The 26615-nt window shown below is 38.5% G+C and overlaps 1 protein-coding gene across 2 annotated transcripts in view; it reads left to right on the forward strand.

Annotated features, from left to right (window-relative positions):
• Window positions 1–2166: 2166 nt before the first annotated feature.
• Window positions 2167–26615, forward strand: part of il11ra (interleukin 11 receptor subunit alpha) — a 51803-nt gene continuing 27354 nt past the window's right edge. For both annotated transcript variants that reach the window (XM_085413594.1, XM_085413593.1), the window contains exon 1: window positions 2167–2318. The gene's annotated coding sequence lies outside the window, so the exon portion shown is untranslated. The remainder of the gene's footprint in view (window positions 2319–26615) is intronic.

The following is a 26615-nucleotide window of genomic DNA, read 5'->3' on the forward strand; positions in this document are numbered from 1 at the left end:
ACAGAAGTGTCACAACAGATGGCTAAATGAGCTACGGAAAAAAGACCCAGATGAAGGACGGACACATACAAACCAATGAGACAAAAGATAAGGCAGATGGGAACAGAGTGACAGGTACATTTCGTCCAGCAGTAGTAAGACAGATGCCAGGCAAGATAATAGACTGGAAGATACAAACCACACAGATGGATAGGTCAGCAGAAGGCAAAGGTAGTACACTCCAACAATGCCACAAACTGCTCTTTCAAAAGTATGAAAGATTTAAATTAACAAACACAATTTAAACAAGCAAACAAACAGTGAATGCTCATTTTCAGGAAAGCGGTATTTTTGTAAAGCTTGTAGTGATGGAGAATTCACTCCACAAGTGTTCTAGGACAGCGGTCTCCAACCTTTTTTGCGCCACGGACCGGTTTATGCCCGACAATATTTTCACGGATCGGCCTTTAAGGTGTCACGAATAAATACAACAAAATAAAACTAGTACCTGTACCAAAAAAAATAAGATTTATTCATGACACACGTGAAAAGACCCAGGATCAAACGATCAAAACAATAACAAAATAACGCTGAAAACTGATAAAAACCCTGAAAACCATACATTTCACACCAGAGCCTCAACTCTCGCGGCCCGGTACCAAAAGACTCACGGACCGGTACCGGTCCGAGGCCCGGGGGTTGGGGACCGCTGTTCTAGGACAAACATTAAGCAGGTACACTCTGTAGGAGAAAAAAAAAATCTCATTTCAAATATGTAAACACTGGATAAGCTGATAAATTAAGATGGACAACCAGACTCTTTCATATCTCTTTTACGCATGCTTGGCAATCACTGCTCTTCTGCTCCTAATGAGATGTTAAAATGTAACTCTTCCAAGCTGCAGCTAAAAAGGTCAGGGTCAGTAAGGGGGGCTGGCTGAGCTTTTGGAAATTGGAAATCCCCTTTTCAATGGAATAATTGATGTCACCCTTGTATGCCTGATGAGCGGACTGGAATCCAACTGCCACAGTTTGCACTCTAATTGTTCTTGACTGTTAATCATAAAACTGAACGAAAAGCTGCACAAGTGGCTGTTTTATTCTCTGTGGAGGAGATCTAGGTGAGAGGTCAAAGTTAGTTTACAGGAAAAAAGAGTGTAAAACAGACTTTGCACGAGAATTTGTTATGTCAGAAAGCTGTTTTGTCATGTGGTAAATCTGTCCCTGTGACAAGCAGTGGTTTTTTAATATACTGCATTAGACCAACAGATGTGTTTTTCCACCTCTACCATTCATGGGGGAGGCGAAAAGGGAATTATTTCCAATAATTAGCTGTTACTGTCATGTCATTTATTGCTGCTGAAGCCCAGAGCACTGGAACCATTAATTGGTTTAATGTGTTATTTACTCATTAACAAACAGGTAAGCCAAATATAAAAAGAAATAAGTAAATCAGTGGTGCACTTCATGAGACGGGATCAACATTTTAGCTGGAAACCTGTAAAAAGCTGTTTTGCTTCCATCGTTATAGACATGTTCAATTACTTTGACACATAAGAGCTTATTCATGTCTAAACAAAACATTTAGCTAAATAAAATAAAATAAAAACAGAACTAACGTAACAATATTATGTCTTAAAAATAAATCACCTTAAATAAAATTAATATATCCAGTGAAAATCTTTTGTCAGTTTGGTGAAATCTGTAATCAAAACCTGCCTGTATGCAGCATTACTTTGCCATTGAAAAGTGTTGTGCTTTTATTGTTTATATTGCAATACCTATTCCGACTACCTATACCTATTTTATGCTATGTGCATAAGAAATAAACAGGTAAACCATGGAAAAAATTTCATTAGAAATTAAAAGAGGCAGCTTTTATAAGTACATTTTTTTAAAAGTTACAACTGCCTGAAGTTGAATTTTGATTATTTTCCATTTTTTATAGTAGACACACATTTGAAATAAACCTGCATACATTAAAAACAGACCAAAACATTCAGACTTTCATAACCCTGCTGTTGGAGACCTCGCTCTGTTTTTCATCCCGCATTCCTCATTACACCTCAGACCTATAGCTCAGCCTCCATAATCTCTTTACAGTTAGGGGCCGCCCACTCAGTCAGGTGATTGACATCCGCCGCCTCCAATGGCGCAGCAGCCCACTTTCCGGCCTCGTTCCTCTCTCCTCCTCCTGGTTGCTGTCCGACTTTGTTGCTCTCTTGCCCCGCTACTTCGTGTCTAGTGTCATCGGTGAGTCGAGGAACAACTCGTTGAGGTACCAGCCATGGAAGGCGACAATATAATAATGCCTGTTTGACTCGGGGATAGTTTCCAAGGTAAGTCCGGCCATTTAAAGTGTTTAAACCGGGCGGGAGAGGATTAGCGGCTAGTAAACTGCCTGTGTGTGTGTGTGAGGGGTGGTTGGTGAGGGATGTGGGGACGAAAAGTTTAATCCGCCTCACTACACGGGACAGGAGGGAATGAAGGGAAATGTACTCTACTGTTGTTCACAGTGGGGACTTGTCGTACTAGCCTCAATGTGGATCCCTGTTTAGGCTGTTAAACATCATACCACAGTCTTTTTTCCCTCTAATTGTATTTTAACTCCATGCCTTGTAATTATGGGTAAAAAGCTGGTGGTACCCTGGACAAAAAGCACTGGTTACAATGTGTTGTTCTTTTATTATTGATAAACTGAGCATGGCTGCTTTTTTGTTTCCACTGTTAATTAAATGTCTTTCAGTTGCTGTGTTTTAGTTTTAGATTTCATTTAAAAATGATGCAGTGAGAACAAGGTGCTGCATGATATTTAAATGTGTAAATATTGTTGTGATGGGTGGATTGTAGATTGGTGTGGTTTGGTTCTAGTGTACTTTTTGTATTATTGTTGTGGAAAGCGTGCTTGTGATTTGTCTAATTATTTTCTAAATATAGTAAAATAGTGTGATAAAGGTAAAGAAAAAATACTTTCACTGGCTTTCATTGACATGCTTTGGTTCCAGTTCTGAAAACCAAGCACGGGAACTCACTTGGCAGAGTATAAATGAAGCGTTGAAATCATGGCCACTGAAAGCACTTGTTGATGTAATAAACAAGATTAGTCTTCATCCTGCCCTTTGTTGTTGTATATTTATATCTGCAATTAGTTCAAGTTCCAGGTCAATAGCAAAAGCTAACGCTCTGAGAACTCAATCAGAAACAAATACTTACTATAATGCAGAAGCAGACAGAGATACAGACAAAAAAAGAAAAAGATGACAGAGACACTGGGATGGGGTCTCACTACAGATGTGCATTCCTCTAACCAGTGGAGTGATCAAGCTTTTAAATAGAGCTCAACAGGAATGCAAACAGACGAAGCAGAATGATGAAGCCTGGAGGTGTCTCAGGAGTAGGAAAGGGAAGGAAGGTGGGAAAAGAAATCAGAAAAGCAGGCAGCGAGCCTTTTGCTTGAAATTAGCCGTTTCTTGAATGTTGCTCCGCTAAAATGAAAATGTGGGTCAAAGTTCATGCTGTAACATCTGTCTTTATGAGCTTAAAGGCTTTAAGAAACTCATAGTTGCCCACAGTGTAAGCAGTACTTCTGTATCAGTGGAAACATTTGAACCTTGCCAATAACTTTGTGTATTCCAGCATCAGTGTACGTCTGTGATTCTTTAAAGAGGTGGATGCAGCGAAAAGTAGGATCAGAGTCCACTTTTATTGATCAAGGATTGCACTGGCTCAAGTACATGGCCCTCAACAAAAATAATTTTTACATGTACTGAAAACGAGGAATATTAAAGTAAGAGCTGTTGGATCGGTTATGATTTGTAGAAGTTCCGTGTTAAATTCTTGGAGATAGTTTTCAGGAGTCTTAGTACTATATGTCAAAGACAGTAACAAGACAAAACTGCATCTGCTTTATTAGTACTATTATTATTTGAATTTTTCAGATATCTTGTATTTTCAGAAAAAAAAAAGACTTCTCATTAGTACTTTGTTACGTTATGTTGTAAATTGTCTTTTGACTCTGCATGCTGCGTCTGCCTGTCAGTTTGCTGCTGGAACACGTGAATGTCCCCAATGAGGGACAATAAAGGATATTTCTATTCTATTCTAGTTTCTTGTGAGGCGGAAGCAATTGTACTGTTAGCTACAGTTGGCCAATAGGAGTCCATTTTTCCACTTCACTCCCATGTGGGAGTAAAACAGAAAACCGGGGTTGCTTAAGCCAGTCTTGTGATGTTAATTTGTCCCAGGTTTTCAGTGGTTCCCTGTTTGATTGCTGTTTATTTTTCTCCTTTAAAATCCATTCAGCTAATTCTATGCAGAGAGACAGATCGTGTAATTGTTGTTTTGTCGTAGCCAGACGCACAATGGGCTGTGTGGAAAGAGAAGCCAAACACCTGGCGTAGCATGCGTGTCACTTACAGCAGTGTTTACTGTTTTTCATTCGGGAGGATGCATCTCAGTTTGGACACCTTTGCGAAGAACCAGATTTCTTGACCACTTCACCACTGTGAAACTAAATATACACTGACTAAGAAAAACGAGGCACACCGGGCACCTTGTTGTTTACCTCTGGGATGTTGGCCTACCCACGGATTAAAGCCTTCTGTCTCTATAAAAGGAAAACTTGATGGTATTTTTTGCTTTCTAAACATTGTGAAAAATAGTGGGAACAAATTTGCTTTTTGGAATCACAGACCACATACATATCCAAAAAAGAAAGGGAAATCCAGGATCCTAAGCAGAGTAAAACAAGTCGACTGTGGCTGACACCTGCGTGTTTTGGCTAATGAAAATATTATAGAAAACATTAGTAATCAATTTAATCGTCACCAAGAAATACACAGGATCCGAGGCAAGGTTTAACTTAACCCAATCTTCCCCATTGTTGTATGAAGTATTCATTAACTCGCAGCAGGTTTATAAAGACAGACCCCAGACTGTATAGTCTAACTTTCTTCACTTGAGCACATGTTCTGTACAGCTCAGTACAGTTAAACTCACCTTCTAACACCAGGGTACTGTTATTCAGCTCGCTTTCCCTGCAGACGTCTTTAGCTGGAAGTCCAATCTCTGCTCTAGCTCTGGCCAAAAACCACACGAGCACACAGATACACTCTGGCTCCACACAGACCTTGACGCAGACTTCTGCATGCACATATATGTAAACGATCCAATGGCTTTGTGCATGCACACTCACACATTCACATGCACGCGGAGCCAAACGCACATCCAAGCCTTCATACTCTTCTTCACACTCGTATTTCACTAGTCACTCACAGAGGGCCATGGCAATCAACTTTAAATTAGAGAGAAAGCTGCTCCAAGAACTTGAAGGCTGTTTGCCAGGTCTGAGGCCATACTTTTGGTGTGTGTATGTGTAAGTAAAAGAAAGAGCAGAAGGAGCCAGCCAGATATTAAACCAACATTGAGGGGCCTAGATAGGGGTCTCTCTAGTCCTTAGTGCTGCTGTTTAAGCAGTTTATCCCCACTCACCAGGAGCTGTGCTTAACTGTGCATTTGAAGAGTTATTTTGCAAGCCTCAAACTGGCAAACATTCCATTTCAACATATTTTATGAATGTCTGCCTTTGGAAGAGTTCCCACAGCTAGAAGCCACAAGATCAAGCCACTTAAGAGAGATGCGTCCTCTCTGTTAGGAGCTATGACTCTCTTCTGTGGTCAGCTGACCAATAAGGGCAATGATACTGTGGCGACAGCGAGGGTGAAAGTGTAATATTTGCTAGCCAGTAAGGATTTTTCCATCTCAAATAAAATCGAGCCTATTCTACAATAATTGTTTCCTTGTTAATGTATAATGGACTGGAACTTGGTGCTTTTCTACTCATTCATGCACACACTTGCACTCCGATGGATGCATCAGGAGCAACTTGGGGTTCAGTATCTTGCCCAAACATACCAATAGACCACCCGCTCTACCATCTGAGACCCAGCTGCCCTGAAATGTTAACATACACACTCTTTGATAAATGGGGCCTTGTGGTGAAAAGCTGAACTATGCTGGATCTGTTTTAGATAGCAGAACTGAACATAAGAATGCCACATCAATATTGGAAACAAATATGGCAGATATTTACACAAGTTTATAAAAAAAATAAAGCCCATAATAAAGTCCATAAGGACGCATGATTTTTGACATGGCTGTCAACATCTTCTTTATTTTTTATATCAGTTTTATCAGAACAGGTTTTATATCTTTTTATGCAGGGTGGAGACTGGACCATTGCGACCATTGGTACCTTGTTTTCCATCCGTGTAAAGAAGTGGCAGGAAATGAGTAGTTTCCTGCCATTGAGACACACTTTAGTAGTGTCTCAATCAGCCAATGCAAAATAGTTACTACTGTATCTTCCGCACTATAAGGTAGGGCTGCTCAATTAATCGAATTTTAATCACGATTACGATCTGGGCTTTCAACGATCATTAAAAATGACTGAGCCGATTATTAGCCCCTCCCTCGTGCTTTACTCTCGCGCTGCTCCGTGTGGCAAATCCAGCGCACCTCTCTGCATTTCGAACACGCGTCACAACAATTAAGAGCAGCGGTCCCCAACCCCTGGGCCTTGGTCCGTGAGTCGTTTGGTACCGGGCCGTGAGAGTTGAGGCTCAGGTGTGAAATGTATGGTTTCAGGGTTTTTATCGGTTTTCAGCGTTATTTTGTTATCATTTTGATCGTTAACTCGGTTTTCCTGGGTCTTTTCACGTGTGTTATGAATAACTCTTCTTTTTTTCGGTACCGGTACTAGTTTTATTTTGTTGCATTTATCCGCGACACCTTAAAGGCCGGTCCGTGAAAATATTGTCGGGCATAAACCGGTCCGTGGCGCAAAAAAGGTTGGAGACCGCTGATTAAGAGGACCCGAGGGAAGCTCGGAAAGCTAAGCAGAAGTTATTTGGAGAGGAGAGTGACTGCTGTTGGTTGAAAAGAGAGGTAAAAAAAGACTTCAGTGGTGTTGCACACTATTTTATATTATTTTTTAAAGTCATTATTCAATACATTCTTATTGTTAACCCTTTAAAGAGCCGCACGTTCAGTTTTGTGTAACTATTTTTAAATCCCTGTAGAACCTGAACCGCGTAAGCTAGCACAATAATTTTTTTTGTATATGAAACCGGAGGAGTTGTACTTACATCTTATGCCATCAGCTTGTCCTCGGTCACGGTTTCCTTCCACATAAAACTTTGCAAAAATTGCATAAAAAGCGCTTGCAGGAACAAAAACATAATATTACAGAAACACGCGTTGCCACTTCCCACAGTGAAACAGACGTCAGCACGAACTGTCGCATGTCCGCCATTTCCTGCCCTAAACCGGAAGTGACGTTATTTTCGCGGAAAATGTAGTTTTTTACTTGTAGGCCTTAAAAGCCTATACTGGTGTTTTTATAAGTCATGTTTGACTTTTCTGAATAGTTTCTGTGATGCTTAGAACTCGAATTACACTGCTGGAAATAGTTTATTTTGATGCACCTGCTGTTTTCTTTGCAAATTTGCATCATAGGATAGTTTTTTCGTTTTTCCTGCAGTATATAAAAATTGGTGTATCTCAAAAATAAAACTATGAAGACACTCAAAATAAATTTCCTGTTGTTGTAAACTATTTTTTGCAACTTTTTTGTATTTAAAGTTTTGAGGGATAAGCCTCTTAAATTTCTCCAAGTAGAAATATATGTAACAAAAACGATTTTCAATTTATTTTTTTTGTAGTTTATTGCACTTTTATGCAATTAATGTAGTTACTATGGACTTAATGCATACATATTATTAAATTATGGGCTATAACAGTTGTATTGATGTATAGTAACTTGAAATGCTCCCAGAAATGGCACTACAGCATGTATAAAAAAAATAATATATATATATAAGCTCTGGCGGACTTGGTTCTATGGTAGGTCTTAAAGGGTTAAATAAATATCGTCAAATAATCGAGATCTCAATTTCAGTGAAAATAATTGTGATTATCATTTTTGCCATAATCGAGCAGCCCTACTATAAGGCGCGCTTAAAATCCTTTAATTTTCTCAAAAATCGACAGTGCGCCTTATGTATGAATTCTGGTTGTGCTTACTGACCTCAAACCGATTTTATGTGGTATGCGGCGCTCAAATGACTTTGGTAAGCTACGAAGCTGGACCACTTGATGGATTGTCAGAGCATTACCGTAGTCAGGAGCCTCGCAGAGTAATCTGGGTGAAAAACTCCGTCCGCTTCAGGTCCCAAAGTCAAACGAACACTGCGGCATCACTGAGTTTCTCGAAACTTTCTAAATTCTTTCATCTTTAATAAAATGATCAGCGTTGCTGCTTTACCAGATGTAACAATTAAGTTTAACATCCAGGCATCCATGAAAACAGAATTTATTAAATTTCACGGAGTTAGAAGTTAGCTTGCTATTTTCCACCTAAACATGTTATAGCATGTTCTGACTGAGAGATTTCTGATAAAATGAAAACGTACAGCTCTGCTATCACTTCCAACATAAATGAAGACAAAAAACTAAACAGCAGTGTCTTTTGTAGGGTTACTGAAGTTGGGCTAGCTGGTATATAATAATGTGCTACGTGACATAATCCATCCACAATACGAGGTTAGTCATTAATATACTGCAACAACACAGGAATGGAGCAGCGGTAAGAGAATTTAACATTAATGAATTAATGGTATGGAAGTTGAGGAAGCAAGAAGAATGAGTTGAGTAAAATTTGACTTATCTGACTGTTTTGTTTCGCTTAATGCGCCTTATGTATGAAAACAGACCCGTTCATCAACAGTGTGCCTTATGGTCCGAAAAATGCGGTAGTTGTCCTTAATTGTGGTCATAGGTAGCTGTTTCCTTTGTCAATTTTCACAATACATTCTATGCTGCATACTGTTTACATGATCTCTGGCATACATCTAAGTGTAAAAACTTGTCATCATGCCATTGAGGATTTATAGTTGTTGGTTTGGCTTTAAGTATGGTTAACGGAGAAGGCAGTGACGGAAATATACTGCTTATGATTGTGACTGTTCCTGTGCTTTTTCTTCGGCCCGTGTGTCAAGGATTAAGCCGCTTATTGTAACAGTATTTCACAGAAAAAGTTAATAAGATAAAATGTCGTGAACTGACATTTGAATTCAAACTTTGTTTGAATTAAGGAAACCAAGTGGAAAATGTGATCATGTGTTTCACATTAGACACTATTATAGGGTACTGTACTCAACCCAGCAGCATCGTGTCTTCAGTGCTGTTGGATTGAAGGCATGTGTGTAAGTAAGTGTATTTACAGCGTCCACATTTTAGAATTTATAGCAAAATAAACACTTTGTTTTATCAGATCACTGATTGGTGGAAGCCTAAAGATGCAAGGTTGAAATTCTCATTTAATTCATTGTGTTTTTAAAGCAATTTCATTGCAAAGTCATTGTCTTTGCAATGGTAGCCTCTTTGTAGAAACTTCTGTGTGGCAGGGTTTTTGTGGATCCAGGGAAGATAACTGCTAAAGAATGTACTTCCTTCCCTTGCAAATGTACTGGATGATCTTCTGGACCTCGGCAGGATCTCTCAGGAAACTATGCTTTCTGTTTGTCACAAAGAACGATAAACCCTAATTTTACTGCGTGCTTTTACTATGATGATGAAGAAAAGTGCTGTGAGGTGTGTATGCTTGTTTTACTGTGAGCAGCATATATGAAATATTAATGTCCATGTGACTGAAAAAATGGGTACTTTTGGCACCTTGCTGCCATTTTGCCAGTGAAAATAACATCTATTAGGTTTAGCTGTATAAACAGTAACTCTTCTTTCCAATGCAGTGTTGACTCTGAAAACAGAGCTCACTTGGGAGATTATTAGTGCTTGGCAGAACCTTAGTCTGTTCTAGAAAAACACTATATTGATTGCAATTCTACCTCCACATTATGCACGGTTATTTGCAAAGCCATCATGAAGAATACAGTGGATTGATTTACAAGCTGGTGTGGAAAAGTTACCAAAATTTTACCTTTTTTTTTTAGCGCTAACTTCCACCGAGCAGGTGGTCATATTTAACATGACTGCCATGTCAAAAATATTGTTTTGAAAGTTGTGAACCTGTTGTTTTCAGCATTCGAAGAGGTCCTTGCTTTATTCTCTCTGCAGGGTTTATTTTCAGAGACAGGGAAGAACTCTAAGGGCTAAAGGGGAAAGAGATGATTGGTGCTCTTATTTTAGCCTTTGGTCAGTGTAAGTAGTGGTGCTTTCAAGTCTGTCTCCAGTATACGTTAGGTAGCTAAAAAACCTTGTCACCTTGCAATTGACCGTAGTTGCTAGTGAAATGAGTACAGTTTTTTTCAGTCAAGTGTAATTTTTGTATTTTCTCTAATAAATGTATGGATTTTGAGTGCAGTCCAGTGTGGAGACAGCAGCCTTGCATAGACAACATTGCATAGAAACTTGCATAGACAACATTTGCCATGCACATATGTTGTTCAGGCTTTGACCCAGAGTGGCTATGGCAGAGGCTTTGGTAACCTGTAGAGTTGATAAACATAGTGTTGTTGAAGCTCACAGTCAAAAATTAAAACAAATGTTTTAAAAAAGGGAGATTTTCTGGTGTGAATAATGTATTTGTGTTTTTGATAATCCAAAACAGTCCTTAGTGCTCCCTGTGTGTTCAGTTATTTGCATCAGTGATTCAGTGATTCCACTGTGTGGTGGGGATGGGGGGGGGGGGGGGGGGGGGGGTCATGTTTGTGTACTCCACATATGAATTGCCATTCATTTGTTTGTATTGGTATTTGCATGGGGTGGGATTTGTTTTGACGTATCTCGAGAAAAGCTCATCACTTGAATAGAGGTGTAACTCTTAATTTATCAGTTGAGTCACCGGAAAAATAAATAGCAACAACATTTAAATCATTTCATGATTTCTGTAATTTTTTTAACCAGAAATGTTAAAATTTTCATTTTTCTAATTGTGCTAATTTGAGGCTTTTATATATCAAGCTATCAAACTTGCATCTATAAAAACATCTATTGCTTTCAGTTTTGATTTCCTTTCATCAGAAATGTAGTTTCAAAGTTTTGTGTGATGTGCTGATTGGAAGGTAGTGTGAAGCTGGGCTGAAATACTTTGAAACGGTTTGGAAAAAAAAAATTCTTTCATTAGGTTATTTAGTTTTATAGCCACTCTCTTATTGCTACAAAGTATTAACACCATTAAAATGTATGTCCTTATGTTTTGCTCTGTGTAATTGAAGTTGTTTTGCATTAACTGTCATCAGTTAGAGCAAAACAAAGACTTTAGGATTTGTTTCATTTTATGCTTGAATATTTGGTGCACTCCAAAACAGTCCTTTACCTCTTTGTGTCACTGGGGACAAGGCTAAAATCCAAAACTGTCACTACTGATCCCTTTAGGTGACTATTTTTACCTTTCTCCTCATACATAATGAATAGACTTGTCTGTTTAAATTATATGACAGTTTTTATGTAGCCAAAATGTCTCTAGGGTCCAAAAAATGTATGTGTCTCTGTCATGACCTAATTCAGTTGGAATGTCTATGGCAAGTAGGTATGAACTTGCCCACAAATTATAAAATGCGTCTTCTCCCTTTGCGGTCTGTTTTTTCCCGCTTTGTTTAGGTTTGTTTCTCCCTTGTCCTTACTTTCCTGCCTTTTTCAGCTTTCTCTTTCCCTATCCAGTTTTATTGTTTTATATGCCCTCGGTCTCCCAGTATCTATTTCCTCCCCCTCACCCCCTCCCACTGTGTTGTTCCGTTCATGGAGTGTTGGCAGTCTGAAAGGAGAATAAATGGGTGTATCGAGCATGTTGATCTTATCTTATTTGGCAGGCAGGTGACAGAAACAAATGAATATGAAACTGAATACACTGCTAATGTTTCTTAAGCAGTTTTCAGGGCAGAAATCTTTGTTTTTGCAGGTGACGAAGCTTTGGTTATATACTTGCTATCAGTGTAAAACTGAATGAGAACTGTTGTCAAGCAGTAAGGCTTTGGCTGCCTGAATCTGATCAGCTTTCAGCATAAAGATTGCAATATGTAATTATCATATCGGTATGATGATGTGGTTTGGCATTTGGAATTGTTGCTGTTTGTTGATTGTTGAATATATGTCACATTATGCATTTGAATTATATGGACTATGGCTGTGCCATTAAATTTTTACGTGAGATAAAAATGCCAAATTACGATATCGCTGCTATAGCAACAACTTGTATTTACGTTCCATAGTGCATGTGTCAGCGAGGCAAGCCGGGCACATGCGAGATGTTAATGAGAGTGTGGGGAGTGAGTTGGAGGGTGGGGTGGGCTGCTTTTAACCATGTAAAGCACTTTGTGCTACATTTTTTTTGTATGAAACGTGCTTTATAAATATTGATTGATTGATTGATTGATGAAGCAAGAGTCGGCCTCTTGTGATGAATTAGTACTTAAAAAGAGAACTGTTTCAATAATATCCAACATTGTCTGGTCCTTTGCAAAATCAGCATTAAATGTATTCCCGCTAAAGGAAGTAACAACAAATGTGTCCCATCACTTTAGGCAAAAACACAGAGTTGAGTACTACCATGCTATGGTGGAGTAGATGCTAGTAGCACGTAATGCACAACCTTAATGTAAACAAATAACTTCACTGAGCATTACTGGAACACTTGATAGTTGTACTCCATATGACAGGAAGAGCAAATGGTGTTTATGGTAGAAAAGCAGGACTTTAAGCAACTGGTTAAAAGGCTTGACCCAGATGAATCCCAGGTAGAAAATATTTTTCAGTTTTATATGGTACAGTATAAAGAGTTACAAGATTGATTGAAGTTGCTTCACTTACTGTTAAACTGGTGTCAACCAGTTATTTTATAGTTTTACCTAAAAATTCCAGAGAAAACACTACCTAGGATATTTTTGTGCTTACCTTTGATGGAAAATACCCTTCATTCACACATAAATGATACTGCCTACAAGCAGTTTCTCTTGAAATGTGATACAATTTTGAGGCTATATCGCCCAGTTTGACTATGGGCTAGTATCACAGCAGTGGTTGTCCTACGTGGAAGTAGTAAGAGCACACCTGATCCTCTGCCCTTTCAGCGTGTGTACTCTGAACTCTTTGGTAGTAGGTGTCAGTTCTTAGGAAACAATGGTAATGCATTGCAGCTTCTGTGTGTCACTACATCAGTAAGATAATTTTAATACAAGGCCTTAAAGAAGAAGCTGGAAAAAAACAGTTCAGCAGCTCGACATGTTGAAGCTTTAATGAAAATTTTATAAATACATTTTAATGATGAATTAAAGCTTGCTTAACACAAAAATCTGAATACAAACCACTGCATTCTCAGTGGTTCAGGAACCAATAAGGTTTGTTTGGCAGTTCATGTTCATCCATCCAACTGTAGTAATATTATCATATATAAATAAATAATAGTTATATTATTGATGTGTATAATTCAACAGTTGAGTTGTTTAATGGCTCTTTCACTGTGAGACAGTTTGAACACTAAATGTTTGCTTTTTCTTCTTAGAGTTCCTTCATCTAAAAAAGGCTTAAATCATAAAGATCCAAGTCTCTCTTCATTACATTTATCTTAAATGCACAGTTGATCATAGCTTGCTTAATATAGAAATGTCTGCCATCTAAAGTTTGTGGATTGTGTTTTTTAATTGTAATTTTCATTTGAAGACAGTTTTATAGTCATTTATCATGGTTGGTTGCAATGAGTCAAGAAAATGCCATTGACATGAATGCATTTCAACAACATTGCTCTGGGCTTAAGAAAATTAGCTGGCGAGAAACTCGGAAAATATCCAGTGATCTAGAGTAGATGGATGTGATAAATGATCCTTAGACTTTGGTTTACTTTGGCAAATCTTCAGCGCTAAACACATCAGATTGAGGTTGTTTGTAGATGACAGGCAATTAATGTTAGAGGATGGAAATAATGCAACAGATCAAAATATGCTTTAATATTTCTATACATGTTTTTCACCATCACTCAAGGAAGAATACATACTGACACAAAATGCTTTGCATGTTTAGGAACATGTTAAGAACATAGCTTTTGAGATTGATCAGAAAACACGATACAGACAGTTAGTAATGAGCACTTACTACTTGATGGCCATAGGGACTGTGTTTGCTTAAATGATTTTTTCATCAAGGCTTTTCCCTGAGTCAACATTAGGCCATTAGGTTAAATAACATTCAATGGGACACTGCAAAAGCATGGGTAGAAGTCTCTGTGTTAAATTGATTTCACAAAATGGCAGCAAAGTCCAGTGCACTGAGACAAATTATCTTATTGTCAAAAGTAGGGCTGCCACGATTAGTCAACTAGTCACGATTACGTCGACTATTAAAATCGTCGACGACTGATTTAATAGTCGACGCGTCATTTGAAGCTTTGTAAGATCACAAAAGACGCAGGAATAAGTAGTAGGATTTAAGAGTGTAATAATGGACTGAAACAGAAGATGGCAGCACTGCATGTACAAGGATGCCAGCTGCTGTTAAACCTCGAAGAAGAAGAAGCTGTAGCCGTGTCCAAATTCAGTAACCGCATCCTCCTGTGCCTGCATTTGTTGTCGTTGCTGTCGTTACAGCGACACAACGAAGACTGTCCAAATTCGAAGACTCCAACAAATGCGGCCGACAAATGCGCCCTTCATTTCCCCACATTTGAAGGATGGGTCGGATGTATACTTCGAGGCCCAACCTATCCCAGAATTCATAGCAAGGCCCAGCTCAGTTTCCAACAATGGCGGCAGCTAGTTAGTTTTAATATTACTCTTATTATTCTTTCTGGGTCACAAAATAAACGTTTAACATATTTTCAGGCGAGAATGTAGCTGTGTAAACCTCAAATATCTGCTCAGTTTATCAAGACACCATATATTTTGAAAAGCGCTCGCTCCCAACGTTTTCGGAGACGTCTGTTACCCACCAGCTCGATAGCTAGCCGGGGGCAAGGCTCACTAGGGCCGGTGAGAACACCGGACTCCCGGCAAATCGTTTTCAAACCCACCGCCGTCTTTCGCTACTCAGGTTAAACATGATATATAAGTCACTTAGATAACTTAAAAATGTTATTGTTGGGCCTTTTTTAGTATTTTATTTGTTCCTCAGTAAATCGGTTTGGCTGAGATTAAAGTTATAGTTTTTACACAGCTGAATAAACGTCAAGCAGACAGCTGATTATCAGAAGTGTGAGACGCTCGAGAATATACTCCAGTGTCCTGTTATATTTTAGATAGCAAGGAGCAGACGGCTGAGTTTATTAAACTCCACTGAAACAATCTGGAAATTTAATTAAAATTTAATAAACTATCATCTTACCTGGGTGTTCACCTCAACAATAAACTGGACTGGGCTACAAATACAGACATCCTGTATAAGAAGGGCCAGAGTCGACTCCACCTGCTGAGGATACTGAGCAGGTGCAGGACTCTATTAAGGACATTCTATGGACACTGTGGTAGCATCTGCCCTTTTCTATGCAGTGGCCTGCTGGGGGAGTGGATGCACGGACAGGGACAGGAGCAGGATTGACAAACTGGTGTGGAGGTCTAGCTCTGTGCTGGGATGTCTTCTGGAGTCTGTGGAGGTGGTTGGCGAGAGGAGGATGTTAGTAAAGCTGACATCCCTCATGAACAACCCACATCACCCACTGCATGAGTATGTGAGTAGGCTGAGCAGCTCCTTTAGTCAGAGACTGAAACACTCTCGCTGCAGGAAGGTCGCTTTCGCAGATCATTCATCCCAACAGCAGTTAGACTCTATAACTCCTCAATCACGATGTCATGACTCACTGGACACTGTGAACATCCACGGTCACCATTTCATGCATAATGGACCTTCAATGTGTATGGACATGTGCAGGTATATATGTATGTATAGGTATACATATTTTAGTGTGTATATGTGTGTGTGTACATGTCTATACATAGGAATAGTAGTGGTACAATAGTTATGTTAAGCTATATAGTTTATGTCTTGCATAGTTCCACAACCATATCCATAGTCACATACTGTGTGTGCTACCGTTGTATATAATGTATTATCTTACTTATTTTCATTGTTTGTACTTATTTGTATTTTTTGTATTTCCTTCTGATATCTGTACCTGAGCTGAGGTAATGCAAAAATTTCCCCGTCGTGGGATCAATAAAGTTTTATCTTATCTTATCTCGTCTTTATTTTTAGTCAGCACATACCTTAAACATTTAAAGCTGTAAGCTAATGATAGTTATATAAGAGCAGATGCATGCTGGTGCAATAAGCTGTACGTTTTACGTCCAGTGGATGCATGATCTGATTAGTCGACTAATTGCAACAATAATCGGTGACTAGTCGACTATCAAAATAATCGTTTGTGGCAGCCCTAGTCAAAAGATCATAAACTATACCTCAACATACTAAACTAACAAATATATATTGTATGTGGATGAGGAGACATCCAAACTCGTATAAAAAACCCCCAAAACCTTTTGGTGGTGTCACATTGAGCCGGTTTTTGGTTTTAAAAGTCTCCTTCCCTCTGCGTCTGCCTTTGATCTCAGACAGGGTTCATAATCTGACTCCTGGATCACTAAAGACACACACACACACACACACACACACACACACACACACACACACACACACACACACACACACACACACACACACACACACACACATTAGACATGAACACACAAACATGGACTATCTGAAAATCAACAAACTTGGGAACCAAATCATGGTGGTGCACTGTAAATCAACCTGCTATCTGCCTTACTATCTCAAGAAAACCCGTTTGATAGTCTGCTGTTTGTGATCTAGGTCTGTGCAGCAGAGCCCTGCAGTCTGATGAGGGCTTTGTTACTCAGTTATTCTGAAAGAAACTTTGTTATAGATTTCTCGCTTAGTGCTTCCAGTAATTAAGGAAGAAAAGGTTGTTAGCCTGCTGTATCTTTTAGAGTATTTACTTCATCCTGACACATATAGGGTCTGTATACTCCAGTGTCTGGCTTGACTGAATAGGTATACTGTAAATCTTCCAGTGTACACTGTAGCAGAACTCTGTATATGATTGTTGTTTATTTTACTGTATTTTTTTTCCTGATTTAGTCTGAGAGACCTTGACTTAAAGCTCTACTTTCAGCTGTTTCCCTATTAATATGGGGATTTTTTTTTTAATGTCCCAAAGGGATTTGTGTCTCATCCCAAGATCAAACCGAGGCATCTTTCACTTGTTAGGCGAATGTGTGAACCTTCATCTATGGAGCCACTCTGAGAGGACTTGATTTAACTGTTAAAACCCAGGATCAAAAAGACAATAACAGTCATTCTGTTCTTAATGGTAGTGTGTAGCAGATGTTGAGTATAGCATAATACATAATAATACTTAAAAAAAAAACATACATGTGAGCTCATAGGTGGCAAATTAACCCAGTTATTGACAGTTCATACTGGCTTTTTAGCCCATTTCACTTCCAAACAGACGTCAATCTGCTTTTTCATGTTGTTTTTGATGCAGGTGTCCAGAGATCACAGTTCAGGGCCTTTAAGTGCTGTGAATAATTAGTTTTTCCTCTGCTCTGCTTTACTTTCATTGCATTTATTTTCCTTGTTGCCTCCTTTCTCATTCCACATCTCTAAATTGCTATTCCATCACATTCCAGCCTGCAATGAATTAAACGTAAGCAGTCTTAAAATAATATTTTTTAAAACTAGCCCCCATCACTCAGATAAATTACACCCTGCAGGCAAATGATGAAATGTATGCGTGCCTGCAACTTATTTTTGCTTTTGTAGAAATGAAAAATAAAAACATCTGGCATACAGTAACTAACTAAATGTAACAGCTTTTTTTTTTGTGTGTGTGTGTTTTATGATTTTCTTTTTCCATTCATTTGTGAGTTGTTTCCTGTGGTGCTAGGTCAAGTGCACATTTATTTAGCTTTTTTGTTATGAATTGGTATTATTTTATTTTTTGATTTCATAGCTGGTGTTCTGTTTTTTTCTATCTATCTACAGTTGCTATAATTGGTCTATTGCTTTCAGGATAGAAGACTTTCAAGTACTGGTCAAATTTTGTTTACCTCTTCTCTCATCAGATATCTTGGAGTTTAGTCAATGTTTAGCCAATTTTTTGCTTCCAAGTAAAGGCCTTTGTTGCACTTACACATGTTAAAGTGAAATACGAGTGTTCAGTCTCCTTTTAAAACAGTTTTGTCCATGAAAACCTTGACAGACTCTGCATTTAGTTAAAGATATTTACCTATAGTCAGTTGCTGTATTTTTCAGTCAAGTTTTATGACTGGCAGGAGAGGCATTCATCATATAAAATGTGGATTGCATTAGGATCGTTCTTGCTCTGTGCCTTTCTTTTTGTTTGTCTCTTTGCCAGAAGCATTTTTGGAAGGGCAGTCAGACAGTAGTAATCAAGAAAGCATGAGTTTCTCATATTTAAGCACTCATAGGATTTTCTTTCCTTGGTTTCTACTGTGTTGTGATTGGAGGTAAAACTGGCTGTTTCACTGTGCCCTTGTGTATAGTAGAACAACCACTGAGGTTTAACATGGAATGATGCTGTTTTTCTTCTGTGCTTTTGCACACTTATTCTTGTGTTTTGTTTAGTTTTTTCTTCTTCTTTTCTACTTTCTCTTATCACTACACTATAAAATCTACCGTTTTTTTCTTCTTCAGCGTGTTGAGACAGTCAGTCAGCCGGTCTGTAGTAATCGGAAAAGCATGGAGTTCCCAGCACAGTGAGTCATCTCCAGCGAACAGGGGTCGCGCATGTGTGTAGGATGGTTGAAATGCGAGTGGGTGGCAGGGGGTGGGATTTCTGTTCGTGTGGGTGGGTGTGTGTTGGGGGTGGGTAGGTATGGTCCACATGTTTGTGTAGTTTGGGTGTATATGTTCCTTCATGTTTTTCCTTCCTGTTGAACAAGTTAGAGGTCTCTGCTTGCTGTGTAATGGTCATCAGTTAGTGAGAGCCAGGCAAACGTAAATTGGTGTCATAAAGAAGAAAACAAAAACTCAAGCGTTATAGCACCTACTTATCTCTTGTTTAACATTCTTAAGTTTATTGGGCATTTTTATTTGTTTTGGTTAATTGACAGTTACATATGCTCTATGTTATCATTAGAAATGCTTTGACATCAGACTGATAATAAACATTGAGTTTTCATTCCGTTTTAGATGTTTGTTTGTTTTTTTACAACAATAAATTGGGTGGGTGTATAGTTGGTTGGAAAGTGGGTGAGTAGGTATGTACATGCCTAGCCCTAGCTATTTTTTAATATACAGTGCTGGTTAACTGTTGGTTACACAGCCACCTTCCAACTGGGTTTTAACATTATTCCTATCTGTCTGTGATGGGAAGCTCTAAACTAGCTTGACATTGTGTTTGCGCCGTGCTATGCACGCTGCCAAGTGCCACATATTTGAGCTACATTGACAATACTTTTATACCAATAAAGACTAATTAATGGTTTCGTAGATAAAAACATAAAAACATGCAGACACAAAATGTCTTCAGATCTTTAATTCCATCCATTATAGTGCGCTCAGTTTTAGTATTTTCTGAGTGTTTTCTTATTTTTAGACTTGCAAACTACTCCAACCTGCCCATATTGGGGGTTTTTTTGTTTGTTTTTTTAGCAAATTTGCATTTTCTTTCTAAGAAGTATAACTGACAGTGTATACAAACTGTTTGTATTTTCAGTTTTAAACAAATCCTAAAATTAAGTGCCCCACATTACTGGACGGTGCATCTTTGTACAACTAAAATCTAACTGCTCTGTAATTATACCTCTAAAATGCTGTTTGGTAGAGCGGTTCTATACTGCCTTGAATGTCTTCATGTGCTTAAAACACTGAAATGGCATGAGGTAGTCGGAGCAAATCAAGTTGGAGGTGGTGCTTACAAATGTAGAACAAAAGGTAGCTTAAATTTCATTTAAAAACCTGTGGAATAACCAGTGGAGTCTATACATGGGTTTTAAGCCATATGGCAAAATGCTAATGTTGTTTGGCAGGCTAATGCTATCTACCATTATTAGAAAGCCAGGTAAAGTCACAGCTCATTACATATATTTCTGCAAATATATTATAGTGTTCTTGCAAAACATTTCATGTTTGGATATTTACACATATATACATGGTATATTTCTAATGAGCGGACATGTACTCATATTTATGGATTATTATGTGCATGTCAGGCTGCTGCACAGGCTAATTGAATTGTTACAGTATCAGATATATCAGAGTTTAATCTCACCGGTTCTAGTCACTGGATGATCAATTGCATCTCTAATTAGACTAATATTAGTTTCGCTGCCACAACAGACACTGCAGTGTAACAAGCAGGCAAGAGAGTCATGTGTATCTATCATGTTCATTATAGCTGAAATCTGGGTCTTTTTAATATTTAGAAGAAGAAGAAACTTGAGTTAAGTGTTTTGATTCTATGCTAAACTTCTGCTCCATTAGACTTAACAGTTGTTTTCTTAACTAATCATTTTTCAGATTAGGATTCTCTAAAAAGCATTGGATGCTAACCTGTTATGAGGTAAGGCACTGCTATCTGAACATTTCTCACTGTAATGAAATAGTGTCAATGGGAACAAATTACAATATTCAAAAAGTGTAAACAGTCCACTTCATCATCATTTTTTTGTGTATATTCATGCACTTGTGTGTTTCTCAGTGTTGAACAAAACACAAATCTTCAGCTATCTGCTTCATGTCTTTATAATTGTTCCCAGCCGTAGAATGGCGCCAGTCAAATGTACATGAACGCGCACTCACACATACTCAGATGCAGAAACTCTCAGCAGATTATCAGAGCAGTGTGGCAAAAAACAGAACTGGGCAGTGGTTCCTGGTCGGCGAACCTGCTGGCTTATTGACTTGGACTGAGTTAGATAAAGCTTTCATCAGCAGCATATGTGTGCAGACGCTGTGTGTAAATGTGTGTGTAGTTGGTATGATATTTTTTGGGTCTTTGACAGCAAGCCATGAAATGACACATGACTTGCTTATTTTCAATTGCTGTTAGAATTCAACTGCTTGTTCAGTTAGCATAAAATTCAAATGGTATTGATCACAATGTCACAAAAATGTCTGTCTCATGTCCGTCCTTTCCTTTGGTCTCTGGTTGCTTATACATATATTTGTGTAAGAGTTTATCTATATATTTATATCTCTTTTCTGCATATTGTTACAGTTTCTGATGATGGGTTGGGTATGCTACTAATTGATCACATTTGTCTGTGTCTGTGTATAAGGCTTTGTTGGATAACAGAGAGCAGATGTGGGAGGGTAAGTGGGTGTATGTTTAAAGAGCTTGTCATTGGCTCATACAGAGCAGATGTTGTTGGGCCATCATCTTCTTCTGGCTACTAGCAGTAATGATTCAGATGCTGGACCGAGCGGTATAAAGTGGAACTCACAGTACAAAAAGCATACAAAAGCTCATTGTTGCAGCCTCTCTGTTAGAATGTGTAGTTTGTTAGCAGAGTGATAGATGCATTGACGTTTGTTTAGGTCAATATACGGTTGAATGGAAGTTCTAACTAGGACACTAAAGCTATGGAATTTTCCAAACCACAGCAATAAAAGACTGTGGTTTACGGTAATATTCTGGTACTGCCAGCTGACTCCAGCTGAACGTAGTCCAGACGGTTAAGCGTAGTTAAGCACAGCCAAACATGTTGAGTGGTGAGATCACATCTATGCTTGATTTTTAGTTAGTGGAAAGGTTTTCTTTGTCACCTTTTTGTATTCAGTTTATTTTAGTTCACTCCGTACATTTACAAGAAAACCACAGCTTGTAAACAAATGTCACCAGAACCTTTTTTTGAATTTGGTTAGGTTGACAGTCTTATTTTAGATTAATTGCACCTTTTTAATGTTTAAAGGCGAAATCTGAAACTGTTCAACCATGCAACTTTTTTGGTGTATACAACAGCCCTAGATACATATATACATTACAAACACCTAATTAAACTAAAAAAAGTATGTTGCACAACTCATGTGTACATTCATAGAGAAATAGGAAAAATTATTTTGTGTGACGCATCCAAATATGTTTTGTTTTTTTCATGTCGTTACTTGATTGAACTGTATATGAGTGGTGCAATGGGGCTTCCACAATACAGTAAAAATGATAAAATTCTTGAAACCACATTTTATGATTGAAAGGCTTATTGTGCTAGGCGACGAGTCTGACCACAGTTGAGGAGTAAATAAAATGCACACATGCATGTCTGGTTGCATTTTTCTAATCTCTTAGATAAGCAAATGTACATGAAATGATGACTGGGAGTTTTCATTCCTCTTTGTACTACTTCAAACTGAATAAAGTTACACCCCTATAAGAAGGTTTGTTCTGACTGGTGCTGGCAGGGAGGTTCCACAGGACAACATCTGCTTGGCTACTATGTTTGTGGTCACTTGATTCTACTGAGAGCTGCTAAGCTAGAACAAAATGTCTTGGCTTATATAAGTTGGTTACCAGCAAAAGAGAGGCTGGATATTTAGTTGGAAAAATCTTTAAGTCACAGGAATGACATCAGTCTGGGAGATCAAGCCATGTTTTGTGTCCTGTAAAAGAATAGGCTTTTGATTCTTACCATGTTCTTTGAAATCATCAAGATTATTAATGGTTGAAGCTTGGCAATCATTGGTTTGCTTTTTTAATTTAGTCCCATAAATAATATTTCAGTAGGACTGATGAGTTGGTAAAGGGCTATAAAAATATTTGTATAGATGGTTGTATTTGCATATAAACCTGGTTGTGTATGGACCAGACCATTGTGACAGATGTTACATGTAAATAAATGATCGTGGATTCTTTGACAGTATGTTACAAGCTAGCAGTTTGCTGTTTGCCTAGAAGGTTTAGCTAAAGATCCTCAGCAGTTAGCAGTGGGACTGGTTTTGAACCACAAGAGTTTCATCAGATCTCTCTTGTTTTGGATCACTATGGTCTTGCATTAACCAAGAGACCGAATGCTGGCTGTGGTTAGCATCATCACATGGTGTTTACTCTGACTCTGACTGCTTGTATATTTTTTACTAATTCCTCTTAAGGATCGAACACCACGTTGTGTGCAAGAGGCTGATGATTATCTATGGATGGGGCTAAGCAGGTGCCACAGTGTACAGTTTAGATTCATGGTTTCTTACTTTGTTATAAACTTTTCAAAAAGAAGCAGTACCAGATGTATAACGATACCAAATGTGCACACATTTTCTCCAGAAAGAAGAACTAGCAGAAAAATTTAGCTGATGCTTTGTTACTAGACATGGCTTAAAAGGTCCATTATCAGCAAAACTGTTATTGGTCATCCATCAGTATCTAACTGGATTGCTTTTTCCCCCCCCTGCAGCTGATGCAGCGTTTGAGCCACATAAACACTGGTTCGATTTGATTGGAAAGATGATTTACTACAGCCTCCATATAAAAGATTAGGCTTGGATACAACTTCAGATTTTGGATTAAAGAACCCAGACACAAACAAAAACAACCATCTAAAGTAATTGTAATTTTTATTTCCACCTTTAAAAGAAAATAGGTCACTTAGAATTTCTCTAAACTGAAAATTATTATTATTATTTTACTTTGTTTCTACTCTAGGTTCATTTTTTGTGTGACTGTATACTGCTGTAAAACAAAACACAAATATCAGCATATTGCGGTGCTTGAGAAGCTGGAACCAGCCCTAGTCTAAAAACAATAATCAGTTAACAGATTTACTGTTGATTCATTTCCTGGGGATCAACTGGTTGTTTATGTAAGAAATGGCACTGTTTTTATCCTTTAACTTCAGACCCAAAACACGCTGGAGTGAGAGTGCTGTTGCTGGGCCGATACCAGAATACCAGTCTTTTCTTTTTCTTGCATGTCGAAAACTTTTTTATGACATACTGGGAGAAGTGTTTATAAACCAGTTTGACATTATGGCATTAGCATTGCTTTTCTGTCATCGTTAACCCACTTCACAACCACTTGTTTACTGTTAAATCGCAACTAAATCACAAAGTAAGGAGCAGCTAAAGGTGCATGATGTTTTACTTTACGATTTCTTTACAGTCTTTGAATTTTCACTGTGACTTTTATCACCCACATGCAGAAGTACAATCACAAACAAAAATGTACTAGTACACAAAACCGAGTGATGTGTGTGGTTATGTGTGTCTGTGTATGTGTGTGTGTGTGTGTGTGTGTGTGTGTGTGTGTGTGTGTGTGTGTGTGTGTGTGTGTTTAGCTCTGACTTCACCCCATTATGCCTTTCAGTATGTGTTTGTTTGTATGTGAGGTTGGCTTTAGTATTACAAACTTGTATGCAAGCAGGATTGCGGTCTTCATTCAACTGTGTGTGTGTTTGCATGTGTGTGAATAGCTGGCATATGGTAGCCATCTAGCCCTGGCGGCAGTGCTGAAGGAAATTCCAGCGTCGTAGAACTAAGCCAAGATACTGGTGCTGCCACACACACGCACACGCATGCATGTGTACACACACACACACACACACACACACACACACACACACACACACACACACACACACACACACACAGAGAGAGAACAGTACAAGTTTTTGATACTTCTGCCAAAGTCATGGACACAGAATAATATCTTACATTTGAAAGTACTAACAAGTTGATGGAAAATTCTCTTTTCGGCAATAACCCAAAATGACTTAAAAAATTACTCCCACTCTTTCCTCCTAATGAACTCTTCTTGCTTTATTTTGCACACAAATGCATAAAATGCACACCATCTCAGGCCTTGGTCTGTGGATTGGCTAGGTGCTATCTCTGTACACAGATGGCAGTCATTATTTCTTGTGTGTTTAGGCTTGGGCAAAAATTGGAAGTAGGCCTAAGCAGTTTGACTGCTGGGTAGTATTACCAAGGTTTAGTTTCTGTTGGGTCCCATGCTCTGTTTTCATTGTCAGCTATAACTAGTTACGGTACTCAAAAAAGTATGTGTTACACATAACAGTTTACTTTTCTTAAAAGTAATTTTCTATGTGATTTAATTACTTGATGGAGAAAGTAATTTGTTACTTTTGGATTACTCCAGTAAAACACACACACACACACACACACACACACACACACACACACACACACACACACACAGATACATGTGGGAACACGTGCATCTGTGTGTGTTTGTTAAGCACTCTGGTGATGCAACTCAGATTTCGTTGTGTTTTCAAATGAAGTGACAATAAAGGCTTTGAATTTGAATAAATGACCAGAAACACATTTTCACATAATTACCAGTTCCATACACTGACACAGATTCTTATCCTAATGAGGCCACATACTGTCTTTCTTTTAGTATGTGAAAAGCCTTCAAAACAAAGAGACTTAAAATTGCCACAATGATTCTAGACACATTTACTGGCACAAACGGAGTCTACTACAAGGCTGACGGCTAATCACTGATTTTATTGCCTGTCAAAGTTCAGCTCTGGCTGCTGGGCTGGGGTCAGCAAACACTAAGCTTTAAGATCACTTTGGGTTCCTCACTATTATTACGTTAGCATGCTTTCTGTGCAGATGCTTGCTAAGAACTGAAGCGTTAGCAATAAAAATACATGTAAAATCCATATTTCTGCTCCGTAAAGGCTGTAGACCCCTCCAGGCCGCAGAGCCATTGTAAGGGCGACCGTGGCTCAGGGGGTTGGGAATCGCATCTGTAACCGGAAGGTCGCCGGTTCGATTCCTGGGCTCTCTGTCCTGGTCGTTGTGTCCTTGGGCAAGACACTTTACCCTACTTGCCTACTGGTGTTGGCCAGAGGGGCCGATGGTGCGATATGGCAGCCTTGCTTCTGTCAGTCTGCCCCAGGGCAGCTGTGGCTACAACTGTAGCTTGCCTCCACCAGTGTATGAATGTGAGAGTGAATGAATAGTGGTATTGTAAAGCGCTTTGGGTGCCTTGAAAAAGCGCTATATAAATCCAATCCATTATTATTATAATGCAAGTAATGACATTGTAACTGTTTTGTAATTAGTACAATAACGCTCTACTTTACGTCCTGACCGTAACACATTTTATAGGTCTATTTTTCATGTATGTATGGATTGAGCTATTTTAAAGTCCAACTCTATATTCAGAGCTCCTCTCCTGGTCTCAGTATGTCAGAGCACTATTATTAAAAAGATGTCAAAACACAGAAGAATAGTGTTAATTAATTTCCAGCTCCACAATGATTGAAGTTTTAATAAAAATATACTTGCCCTATTATTGTCCTATTTTTTCCTCCTTGTAGAGGAATAATTTCCCATGCTTATCACTTTTCCTATTTTCTCAGGATCATGACACCTCCTCTGTCCACTTCACTTGTTTTCTTATCTTGTGCACTCAAGACACGTCTGCATTACATGGTTTTGGTTTTGATATGTGACTGAATGCGTTTCCCCTCTCTGGGTACCTATAACATTAGTGTTTCTCCCTCCTATGCATTTTTAAAAATATCTTTGTAGTTTTCTCCTATTTCATTTTAAACTCTTATTAGTAGTTGCTAGAATCTCTTTTGGATTAGTCATAGCTGTAAGGTGAGACATAGCATGTACCTGGCAAGCTGGGACCAAAAAAAAAAAAAAAAAAGTAAAAACAGAATAGGCAAAGGGGT

The sequence above is a fragment of the Rhamphochromis longiceps genome, linkage group LG7 (genome assembly GCF_057381845.1).
Source record: "Rhamphochromis longiceps isolate RC_006_pf linkage group LG7, R_longiceps_female_GT1.1, whole genome shotgun sequence".
NCBI classification, from domain to species: domain Eukaryota; kingdom Metazoa; phylum Chordata; class Actinopteri; order Cichliformes; family Cichlidae; genus Rhamphochromis; species Rhamphochromis longiceps.